The sequence below is a fragment of the Oncorhynchus clarkii genome, chromosome 30, assembly GCF_045791955.1.
Source record: "Oncorhynchus clarkii lewisi isolate Uvic-CL-2024 chromosome 30, UVic_Ocla_1.0, whole genome shotgun sequence".
Taxonomy (NCBI): domain Eukaryota; kingdom Metazoa; phylum Chordata; class Actinopteri; order Salmoniformes; family Salmonidae; genus Oncorhynchus; species Oncorhynchus clarkii.
The window spans coordinates 6,558,469-6,570,611 of record NC_092176.1 but is presented as its reverse complement, the minus strand read 5'-3'; the positions used below and the strand labels follow the sequence as shown (position 1 = coordinate 6,570,611).

The window sequence follows — 12,143 nt, the reverse complement described above, 5'->3', positions numbered from 1 at the left end:
GGAAATGTAACTGCTCCTCCTCAGTGCCAAACCCCTAACTGGCCTTCTGTCCTGAGGCTTTACCGGGGATGGAAGACAATGAGAACTCCCCGTTCTCTAGAAGGTCAGTGCAGATGTCAAGACTGTTTGGTCTTCCACTTGGGGATGGGAAAAGACCAATGGTCCTAGATCAGTCTTTGGGCAGACAGACAGTTATATAATGTATACCACTACCTGTGTTGTTGTTTTTGCCTCACATTTGGATATCCTGTGTGATGTTAATGCTAAAGCAAACTTCCTGACATTCAAAGTGACCCCTTGTAATGTTCTGACCACACATACAGTGGATTCAATCTGACAGGCATCTGCAAACAGCAGCTGGCACAAGGTGCCAGAGATAAGAGTGGTGAAATAGCTCACCTTCAAGACAAACACGGAATGCTTTCAAGCATACTCAGGAGGGAGTTGGTGCCGTTTCGCCATTGACCTGCTATGATTGTCATCCATACATAAATAGTGTCATGTTTTTCTGTTTAATCAATGGTAAATATTGCCTCTGGATGGGTCTATTCAAATCAAATGTTATTGGTCACATGCCTCGTAAACAGGTGTAGACTAACAGTAAAATGCTTACTTATGGGTCCTTGTCCAACAATGCAGAGTTAAAGTAGAGTTAAATATATAAATAGTGAGAAGAGGAATAAATACACAGTGATTGCTTTGTTTACCAGAGTACACTGCTGAGAGCCCATTTAGCACATGGTCATCCAAACCCATAAACCAAGACTTATGAAGTAAATGGCAAGCTTTTGGGGTAGGGGAGGGCTGCACGGAAGAAAAAAAAAGAAAATCGTTTGACTTTTGGACCCCACAGCCATGGGAGAATAATCCCTGAAAGCTATAAGAGTTGGCCCAAATCAAGAGGAGGATGTCTCATACTGTACATAATTCTTTGGGAGAGCACCAATCCATACAAATAGGTCTGTAATAAGGAAACCAGATACTGCGGCTTACCGTTGAGCTTCAAAATGGCTTTAGGCATATTTCCTACTGGGTTCCTACTTTGATGTGGCAAAGCTGCACATCTATAGTGCAAAACTGGGCTATACCGTATATCGATAGCTGGCTACTGTCACGCCCTGACCGTAGAGAGCTTTTTATGTCTCTATTTTGGTTTGGTCAGGGTGTGATTTGGGTGGGCATTCTATGTTCTTTTTTCTATGTTTTGTATTTCTTTGTTTTGGCCGGGTATGGTTCTCAATCAGGGACAGCTGTCTATCGTTGTCTCTGATTGAGAACCATACTTAGGTAGCTTTTTCCCACATGGGTTATGTGAGTAGTTATTTTCTGTTTTGTTTTTCTGCACCTGACAGGGCTGTTTCGGTTTTCATTCATTCTCTTTGTTAATGTTGTTATTTCAGTGTTCAGTTCAAATAAAAGCATGAACACTTGCCACGCTGCACCTTGGTTCTCTCCTTTCATCAGCCGTTACAGCTACAAAGAACTTCCTTATGTTGATTACTTTCACTGAAAAAACTCCCTAACATAATTACGTTATCGTACAGAAACACCCAATGTGTCTTGGTGACATGTCCTTCTTTGTCTTTTTAAACGGTCCAGCATATCTAATGAAATGGCCAGAGGGGACTCTTTGTGCTCCGGAATCAGTAGTCAACTTATTCATCAGCAGCTGGGTGATTAAGACTCCGTCTTGCGTGTTTGTTTGTCTGATCCTTTAGCCAAGAGGGTATAACACACAGGCCACCCTGCTGCTCTGTGTCAGCATTCATTGAATTTCCTCACTGATATCTGCACCTTTCCCTCACACCACAGTGAGAGCGTATTTAGGACAATACTGAACAATAGATCCATTCAGTGGTAGGGAGGCTGTGTCTAATTGAGAAACTGATAGTGAGTGCAATGGTCATGGCTGCATATCAGCAAAAATGAGGAGAAAGCTTTAATCTAATTGTCGTTAAGCTGAACTGTACTGGTCTTGTACAATGTTAAGATAATGGTTGGCCAGATGCATATTCATCAGGTGAGCAGAGGAAAGATGGGGTATGTACAGTAAGCAGTAACTATGATGCAAAGCCATTAAAAGTAAAAAATGAACAGAGGGAAACTCCTTTTTACCTCATATCAGGAAGAAATGATGATCCTCTATGTTGGGAAGAACTTATTTTATTACGAAAGCGCAATTCCACTGGTCTGCAACCACTGTTCTGTTTGTCAATTAGCAGAGCATTCTGGTAGAAATGAAGGAGGACGGCTCTTTTTGGACAGACTGCATTTTTATAAGTGATTTTTTTGTGATAGTTTAAAGGTACAATACAATACACACCCTCTTAAATTATGCAGAAAAACAGACACGTCATTTTTTTTACCCCCTTTTCGTAGTATCCAATTGTTAGTAGTTACTGTCTTGTCTCATCTCTACATCTCCCGCACGGACTCGGGAGAAGTGAAGCCCGAGAGCCATGCATCCTCCGAAACACAACCCAACCAAGCTGCACTGCTTCTTAACACAGCGCGCATCCAACCCGGAAGCCAGCCGCACCAATGTGTAGGAGGAAACACCGTACACCTAGCGACCTGGTCAGCGTGCACTGCGCCCAGCCCAACCACAGGAGTCGCTAGTGCGCGATGAGACAGGGATATCCCTGCCGCCCAAACCCTCCCTAACCCGGACGACGCTGGGCCAATTTTTTTTTACCTTGTATTAACTGTACATGCGTAAATGATAAACATGCCTAATAATTATGGTTTGTTTTCTTTGTGATTAAATTAAACAAGTACCCCTATCCTTTGGGATGAGGAAGTTACTTCAAAAAAGTGCCAGATTGAATCCATCATTATCATAAAGTGTCTTCATGAATACCAGAACGCCTGCAGAAATAGGACTGTATCGGTACTTTCTATAAATTTGGGTGTGGTGTGTGTGTGTGTGCAATGTGCCTAAATGTAGGTTTTTTAAATGTATTTTTTATTTCACCTTTATTTAACCAAGTAGTTGAGAACAAGTTCTCATTTGCAATTGCGACCTGGCCAGTTGCAGACTCTGGGGCCTTTCAGAACAAGTGTATGTAAATGGGTGCACCTCAGCCACGCTCAAGGTACTAAACGATATCATAACTGCCATCGATAAAAGACAGTACTGTGCAGCCGTCTTCATCGACCTGGCCAACGCTTTCGACTCTGTCAATCACCATATTCTTATCGGCAGACTCAGTAGCCTCGGTTTTTCTAATGACTGCCTTGCCTGGTTCACCAACTACTTTGCAGACAGAGTTCAGTGTGTCAAATCGGAGGGCATGATGTCCGGTCCTCTGGCAGTCTCTATGGGGGTACCACAGTGTTCAATTCTCGGGCCGACTCTTTTCTCTGTATATATCAATGATGTTGCTCTTGCTGCGGGCGATTCCCTGATCCACCTCTACGCAGACGACACCATTCTGTATACTTCTGGCCCTTCCTTGGACACTGTGCTATCTAACCTCCAAACGAGCTTCAATGCCATACAACACTCCTTCTGTGGCCTCCAACTGCTCTTAAACGCTAGTAAAACCAAATGCATGCTTTTCAACCGTTCGCTGCCTGCACCCGCACGCCCAACTAGCATCACCACCCTGGATGGTTTCGACTTAGAATATGTGGATATATATGTACCTAGGTGTCTGGCTAGACTGCAAACTCTCCTTCCAGACTCATATCAAACATCTCCAATCCAAAATCAAATCTAGAGTCGGCTTTCTATTTCGCAACAAAGCCTCCTTCACTCATGCCGCAAAACTTAACCTAGTAAAACTGACTATCCTACCGATCCTCGACTTCGGCGATGTCATCTACAAAATAGCTTCCAATACTCTACTCAGCAAACTGGATGCAGTTTATCACAGTGCCATCCGTTTTGTTACTAAAGCACCTTATACCACCCACCACTGCGACCTGTATGTTCTAGTCGGCTGGCCCTCGCTACATGTTCGTCACCAGACCCACTGGCTCCAGGTCATCTACAAGTCTATGCTAGGTAAAGCTCCGCCTTATCTCAGTTCACTGGTCACGCTGGCAACACCCACCCGTAGCACGCGCTCCAGCAGGTGTATCTCACTGATCATCCCTAAAGCCAAAACCTCATTTGGCTGCCTTTCCTTCCAGTTCTCTGCTGCCTGCGACTGGAACGAATTGCAAAAATCTCTGAAGTTGGAGACTTTTATCTCCCTCACCAACTTTAAACATCTGCTATCTGAGCAGCTAACCGATCGCTGCAGCTGTACATAGCCCATCGGTATATGGCCCATCCAATTTACCTACCTCATCCCCATACTGTTTTTATTTTACTTACTTTTCTGCTCTTTTGCACACCAGTATCTCTACCTGCACATGTTCATCTGATCATGTATCACTCCAGTGTTAATCTGCTAAATTGTAATTATTCACTCCTATGGCCTATTTATTGCCTACCTCCTCATGTCTTTTGCACACAATGTATATAAACTCTCTCTTTTTTCTACTGTGTTATTGACTTGTTAATTGTTTACTCCATGTGTAACTCTGTGTTGTCTGTTCACACTGCTATGCTTTATCTTGGCCAGGTCGCAGTTGCAAATGAGAACTTGTTCTCAACTAGCCTACCTGGTTAAATAAAGGTGAAATAAAATAAAAAATAAAATCACGTAACACTTAGATAGCACACAGGTGGACTTTATTTAACTAATTATGTGACTTCTGAAGGTAATTTGTTGCACCAGATCTTATTTAGATCTTATTTAGGGGCTTCATAGCAAAGGGGGTGAATACATATGCACGCATCACTTTTCTGTTTTTATTTTTTATACTTTTTTGAAATAGGTAATTCTTTTCAATTCACTTCACAATTTGTGTATGTCATAAGGGAGTGAAAAAACAAATAACTGCCACTGAGTGGGTGGTGCCTGTGCTGTTTTCAAAGTTATTACATTAAACAGAAAAAAGTTGCTATCAGTCGGTTGCATAAAGACTTCAATGTTTAAATATAATATAAATTAATGAATCACGAGGTGGTAATGGGGTTCGTAATAGTTAAATTATATTTTAAAGGTCACATTGAAATCAGTGGTGGAGAGCAGATGCATCTCAGGGGAGAACTATCAATTAGGAGCCATGTTGCCATAAGATACCAACCACTAGGTAGAAAATATACATTAAAATGTAAATTCAATGTGTTGTTATTATTTGGATTATTATACATCTCCTTATCCCTCATCTTGACCCAGCCCTGCCTGCAACTACAACGATAAATGAACATTAAGCTCTCATTTAAGTGGAAAGCAAATGGAAATGTTTTATCATTGGAGGGAAGGAAAGGAAAAGTTTCAGCCACTGGTGATAATCACAGTAATCCAGTCTGTTCAGTTAGGGGCTCACAGCAACTCTATAGGTCAGAATGAATCAGAACAGAATGCATTAGCTGGGAAACACAGACAATGCATAGCAATGTGTTGTTTAGAAACTTAGAAGATGTTGGCAGAAGGTCGACATCAGCCATACCAAATGCATAGGAGTGAAGTCTAGAATACAGAGACCCCACGAGTTTTAAGAAACACATTATCTACTACTGTCTGTTGGAATGATCTCATCGGAAGGCTAATGGACATTTCTGGCATTCTCCTAATGTGTTTGCAGCTTTCCCCATGACTCTAATTTATGATCAACACTTACATACTTCAGTGAAATAACAGTCAACTACAGTTTCCTAGTATGAGAATGGGTGACAGGTAGCCTAACGGTTAAGAGTGTTGGGCCAGTCACTGAAAGGTCGCTGGTTTTAATCCCCGAGCTGACGCGGGTCAATGAACCCTATAATTGAAAAATAATGTCTGCTAAATTACAAAAATTTAAATTTTGTTCTTCTTTCTGGTTTAAAGGTATCAACAATACCATGTACTGTCATTTCATGGCGCTGGAGGGGATGGCTGCCCACGACATGGATAACATACAGCTGGCGGGTTTTATGCTATTTCTGCAGGATAGAACAGTGGCCTCTGGTAAGACAAGGGGTGGCGGTCTATGTATATTTGTAAACAACAGCTGGTGCACGAAATGTAAGGAGGTCTCAAGGATTTGCTCGCCTGAGGTAGAGTATTTCATGATAAGCTGTAGACCACAATATTTACCAAGATAGTTTTCATCTGTATTTGTTGTATCTGTCTATATACCACCACAAACCGATGCTGGCACTGAGACCGTACTCAATGAGCTGTATACGGCCATAAGCAAACAGGAAAACGCTCATCCAGAGGCGGCGCTCCAGGTGGCCGGGGACTTTAATGCAGGGAAACTTAAATCCGTTTGACCTATTTTCTACCTGCATGTTAAAGGTGCAACGAGAGGAAAAAACAACTCTAGAACACCTTTACTCCACACACAGAGACGCAGGCAAAGCTCTCCCTCCATTTGGAAAATTTGACGATAATTCTATCCTCCTGGTTCCTGTTTACAAGCAAAAACTAAAGCAGGAAATACCAATGACTCGTTCAATACAGAAGTGGTCAGATGACGCGGATGCTACGCTACAGGAATGTTTTGCTGGCACAGAATGGAATATGTTCTGAGATTCATCCGTAGTCCATTGAGGAGTATACCACCTCAGTCACTGGCTTCATCAATGACGTTGTCCCCACAGTAAACATACGTACACACCCAACCAGAAGCCATGGATTACAGGCAACATCCGCACCGAGACAAAAGCTAGAGCTGATACTTTCAAGGAAAGGGACACTAATCAGGACGCTATGAGAAATCCTGGTATGCCCTCAGACGAACCATCAAAAAGGCAAAGCATCAATATAGGACTTGGATTGAATCCTACTAAACTTGCTCTGACACTCGTCGGATGTGGCAGGGCCTACAAACTATTATGGACAAGAAAGTGAAACCCAGCCGCGAGCTGCCCCTATGTCGCGAGCCTACCAGACGAGCTAAATGCCTTTTTTGCTCGCTTCAAGGCAAGCAACACTGAAGCATGCATGAGAGCACCAGCTGCTCTGGACGACTGTATAATCACGCTCTCTGTAGCTGATGTAAGCAAGACCTTTAACAGGAGAATATTCACAAGGCCGTGGGGCCAGACGTATTACCAGGACGTGTATTCCGAGCATGCGCGGACCAACTGACAAGTGTCTTCACTGATATTTTCCTAGATCGAGTCAGTAATACCTACATGTCTCAAGTGAAGGTAACCTACCAAAATGACTACCGAACCGTAGCATTCACGTCGGTAGCCATGAAGTGCTGTGAGAGGGTGGTCATGATTCATATCAACACCATCATCCTGGAAGCCCTAGACCCACTCCAATTTGCATACAGCCCCAGCAAATGCACAGATGCAGCAATCTCAATCTAACTCAGCACTGCCCTTTCCCACCTGGACAAAAGGAACATGTGAAAATGCTGTTCATTGACTACAGCTCAGCGTTCAACACCCTCAAAGCTCATCACTAAGCTAAGGACCCTGGGACTAAACACCTCCCTCTGTAACTGGATCCTGGACTTAATGACGGGCCGCCCCCCCAGGTGGTAAGGGTAGGCAAGAACACATCTGCCACTCTGATCCTCAACACTGGGGCCCCTCGGGGGTGCGTGCATAGTCCCCTCCTTTACTCCCTGTTCACCCACGACAGCGTGGCCAAGCACGACTCCATCACCATCATTAAGTTTGCTGACGACACACCAGTGGTAGGCCTGATCACTGACAATGATGAGGCAGCCTATAGGAAGGAGGTCAGAGACCTGACAGTGTGCTGCCAGGACAACAACCTCTCCCTCAATGTGAGCAAGACAAAGGAGCTGATCGTGGACTAGAGGAAAAGGAGGTTCGAACAGGCATCGACGGGGCTGTAGTGGAGCGGGTCGAGAGTTAAGTTTCTTGGTGTCCACATCACCAACAAACTATCATGGTCCAAACACATCAAGACAGTCGTGAAGAGGGTGCAACAACATATTTTTCCTCTCAGTAGACTGAAACGTTTTGGCATGGGTCCCCAGATCCTTAAAAAGTTCTACAGCTGCACAGAGCATCCTGACCGGTTGCATCTCTGCCTGGTATGGCAACTGCTCGGCATCTGACTGTAAGACGCTACAGAGGGTAATGCGTACGGCCAAGTACATCACTGGGGCCAAGCTTTCTGCCATCCAGGACCTACAGGCGGTGTCAGATGAAAATTGTCAAAGACTACAGACACCCAAGTCATAGACTGTTCTCTCTGCTACTGCACGGCAAGCGGTACCGGAGTCTTAAGGTATAGCGGGCAGCATTTTCACTTTTGGATAAATAGCGTGCCCAATTTCAACTTCCTGCTACTCATGCCAAGAATTTAAGATATGCATATTATTAGTAGATTTAGATTGAAAACACTCTGAAGTTTCTAAAACTGTTTGAATCATGCCTGCGAGTATAACAGCACTTATGTAGCAGGCAAAACCCCAAGACTAACCGTTCAGAATAATTTCTTTGAGGTCTCTGTCTGTTCACTGAGTTCTCATTGGGAAACGATATTTCTTATTAATTTGTGCAATGAAGAAGTACGGCCATCTAGGAACTGCGTAATACTGTTGAGAGTTGCGCAAGACTAAAAAAGTAACTTGGTTTGATGTCTTCCTGTATTGAACACAGATAGACCCATCTTCAATTTGATCGATTATTAACGTTTAAAAATATCTAAAGTTGTATTACAAAAGTAGTTTGAAATGTTTTGGCAAAGTTATTTTGTAGTGACGTTGCGCAATTTGGAAGTTGTTTTTTTCTGCATCAAACACGCCAAATAAATGGACATTTTGGATATATATGGACGGAATTAATCGAACAAAAGGAGCAATTGTGATGTTTATGGGACATATTATTTCTGCGTTTTATGTAACGCCTGCAGGGTTGAAATATGCTACCCTCTTTGTTTACAGATAATAGCTTCTTATGCTTTCGCCGAAAAGCCTTTCTAAAATCTGACATGTTGGCTGGATTCACACATTGACTCGGTACCGGTACCCCATGTATATAGCCTCATTATTGTTATTTTATTGTGTTCTTTCTTAATTGATTTTTTACTTTAATTTATTTAGTAAGTATTTTCTTAACTATTTCTTGAATTGCATTATTGGTTAAGGGCTTGTAAGTAAGCATTTCATGGTGAGGTCAACATCTGTTGTATTTGGCGCACTCTGGTGTTTTGGCAAAAACAATGCAGGTGAGTTCCGTATCATATTCATTATTTCTAATCAACATGCATCCCACAGGGCACAGATGTCAATTCCATGTTGGTTCAACATAATTTCGTTGACATGACTTGGAAACAAAGCTGATTCAACCAGTGTGTGCCCAATGGAAGCCAAATGGCCACACTGCTCTGCTTGGTATGCACATTGGAACTGGGATGACTTGAGGCCAGTCTGACAGATTGACATGGCTGGTTAGAGTTCTAAGATGTACTGTAAACCCTGATTAGATTGTCCATAATGGATTATGGTGCTTGACAGTCTTTCAGTCTATGATCTGATGTGACAGATGCCAAGTCCACTCAAAAGTCATCAACAGCATTAATGTCTCTCTACTACACTGTAATTTCCTCTAATTTTAACGGCTTGTGTGTGTGTGTGTGTGTGTGTGTGCGTGAGCATGCGTGCGTGTGCACGTGTGTGTGTTGCTACCACATCTCTCTGGAAGATGCACTCGCTCCTTTCGTTGTTCGCTAGTCGGCTACTGGAGGAGTTCAAAGTCATTTGCAACTCCTCTGGGTGGCTTTACACCAGGGTGATACCTGGCGTCTGGGGTGTCAGTGATAACAGGACTTTAAAAGCCCTCAGGGTTCGCTTAGAGAAATGGCCAGATTTTGTATATACTGCTTTGTAAACAAAGGTAAAAATGTCATGTGAAAAAAAAATGGGAGGGGGGAAGAGAAAGAAGGAAAAAAAAACATGACTTCCCTGCCACATATACACTCTTTTGTGACACAGGGATGTAAACATAAATAAGCTTTTTACGTGTATGGGACATTTCTGGGATACTTTGTTTCAGCTCATGAAACATGGGACCAACACTTTAAATGTTTATATTGTTTTGTCCAGTATAAATGTCTTGAATATTTACATTTTGGAGAATCTCTTATACAATGGGTTAAAGTTATGTAAGGTAACCATAGATGTAAAATTGTAAATAATGGCTACTTCTCAGAAAGAATCAAACTGTTAAGGGGAGTAAAACAAGGTTGTCCATTATCAGCATATTTATTCATTATGGCCATCGAAATGTTAGCTATTAATGGGCTGCAATCCCGTTAACGGGATGATATGACAACAGCCAGTGAAAGTGCAGGGCGCCAAATTCAAAACAACAGAAATCTCATAATTAAAATTCCTCAGACATACATGTATCTTATATCGTTTTAAAGGTAATCTTGTTATTAATCCCACCACAGTGTCCGATTTCAAATATGCTTTTCAGCGAAAGCACCACAAACAATTATGTTAGGTCACCACCAAGCCACAGAATGAACACAGCCATTTTCCCAGCCAAAGATAGGAGTCACAAAAAGCACAAATAGAGATAAAATAAATCACTAACCTTTGATGATCGTCATCAGATGACACTCATAGGGCTTCATGTTACACTTCATGTTTTGTTTGATAAAGTTCATATTTATATCAAAATATCTGAGTTTATATTGGCGCATTACGTTCACTAGTTCCAAAAACATCCAGTGATTTTGCATAGCCACATCGATTCAACAGAAATACTCATCATAAATGTAGATGATAATACAAGTTATACACATGGAATTATAGATATACCTCTCCTTAATGCAACCGCTGTGTCAGATTTCAAAAAACTTTACGGAAAAAGCAAGCCATGCAATAATCTGAGACGGCACTCAGAAATATAATAAAATTATCCGCCGTTTTGGAGTCAATATAAATCACAAATTACATGATAAATATTCCCTTACCTTTGATGATCTTCATAAGAATGCATTCCCAGGAATCCCAGGTCCACAATAAATGCTTGATTTGTTCGATAATGTCCGTTATTTATGTCCAATTAGCTACTTTTGTTAGCGCGTTTGGTACACCTATCCAAACGCTGGTGCTGGACGACCAAATCGGCGGACAAAAACTTCAAAAGGTTATATTACAGGTCGAAGAAACATTTCAAACTAAGTACAGAATCAATCATTAGGATGTTTTTATCATAAATCCTTTGTGTCTTGAGGAGGAACGGAACACATGAAGATATCATGTGCTATGCGCGATACCTGGAACTGGCTCTCTGCCAGTAGTCTGATTCATTCCCCTCTTATTCAGTCCCACAACACAGTAGAAGCCTCATTTAAATTTCTATAGACGGTTGACATCTAGTGGAAGCCCTAGGAAGTGAATCTTCATACATAACCCAAGGGGATTTCAATAGGGAATGGGTTGAAAATATACCAACCTCAGATTTCTCACTTCCTGTTTGGATTTCTTCTCAGGTTTTTGCCTGCCATATGAGTTATGTTATACTCACAGACATCATTCAAACAGTTTTAGAAAATTCAGAGTGTTTCCCATCCAATACTACTAATAACATGCATATATTAGCAACTGAGACTGAGGAGCAGGCCTTTTATTCTGGGCACATTTCATCCAAGCTACTCAATAGTGCCCCTGCAGTCATGAGAAGTTAAAATAAGATCCAACAATAATATCAAGGGGATAGAAATCCAGGGCATAAAAACAAAGGTGTCATTGTATGCTGATGTATGCTCATGTTTTCCTTTAAATCCGCAATTTAAGGACCCCTCCTAAGGATCCACCCATAGCCTCAATTTAAGGATCCCCCTAAGGATCCCTCCATAGCCTCAAAGGATCTAGATCATTTTTCTACCTCTGGATACAACCTTTACAATACTGTCTAGTTTACCAATAAAATGGTCTGATGGTGAAGTGGACATAGTCAGTATTCATATCCTGAAATTTGGCCAAAAGATTAATGAAATGAATTACATAAAAATACTTCAGCTTTTTTCTATCATAGGTAAATAATCCAAGCAGTATATCTCTCCACAATAGTGTAAAATGTTCATACATGTGTTCAATTATGTCTTGCCACAGTTTCCTTACATGAATACAATGCCAAAAAGATGCAACACCGTTTC

At 41.8% G+C, this 12,143-nt stretch overlaps 1 protein-coding gene across 1 annotated transcript in view; it reads right to left on the bottom strand.

Annotated features, from left to right (window-relative positions):
• LOC139389720 (fibrinogen C domain-containing protein 1-like) overlaps positions 1 to 12,143 on the bottom strand; it is a 156,269-nt gene that overhangs the window by 132,760 nt on the left and 11,366 nt on the right. The window lies entirely within an intron of this gene.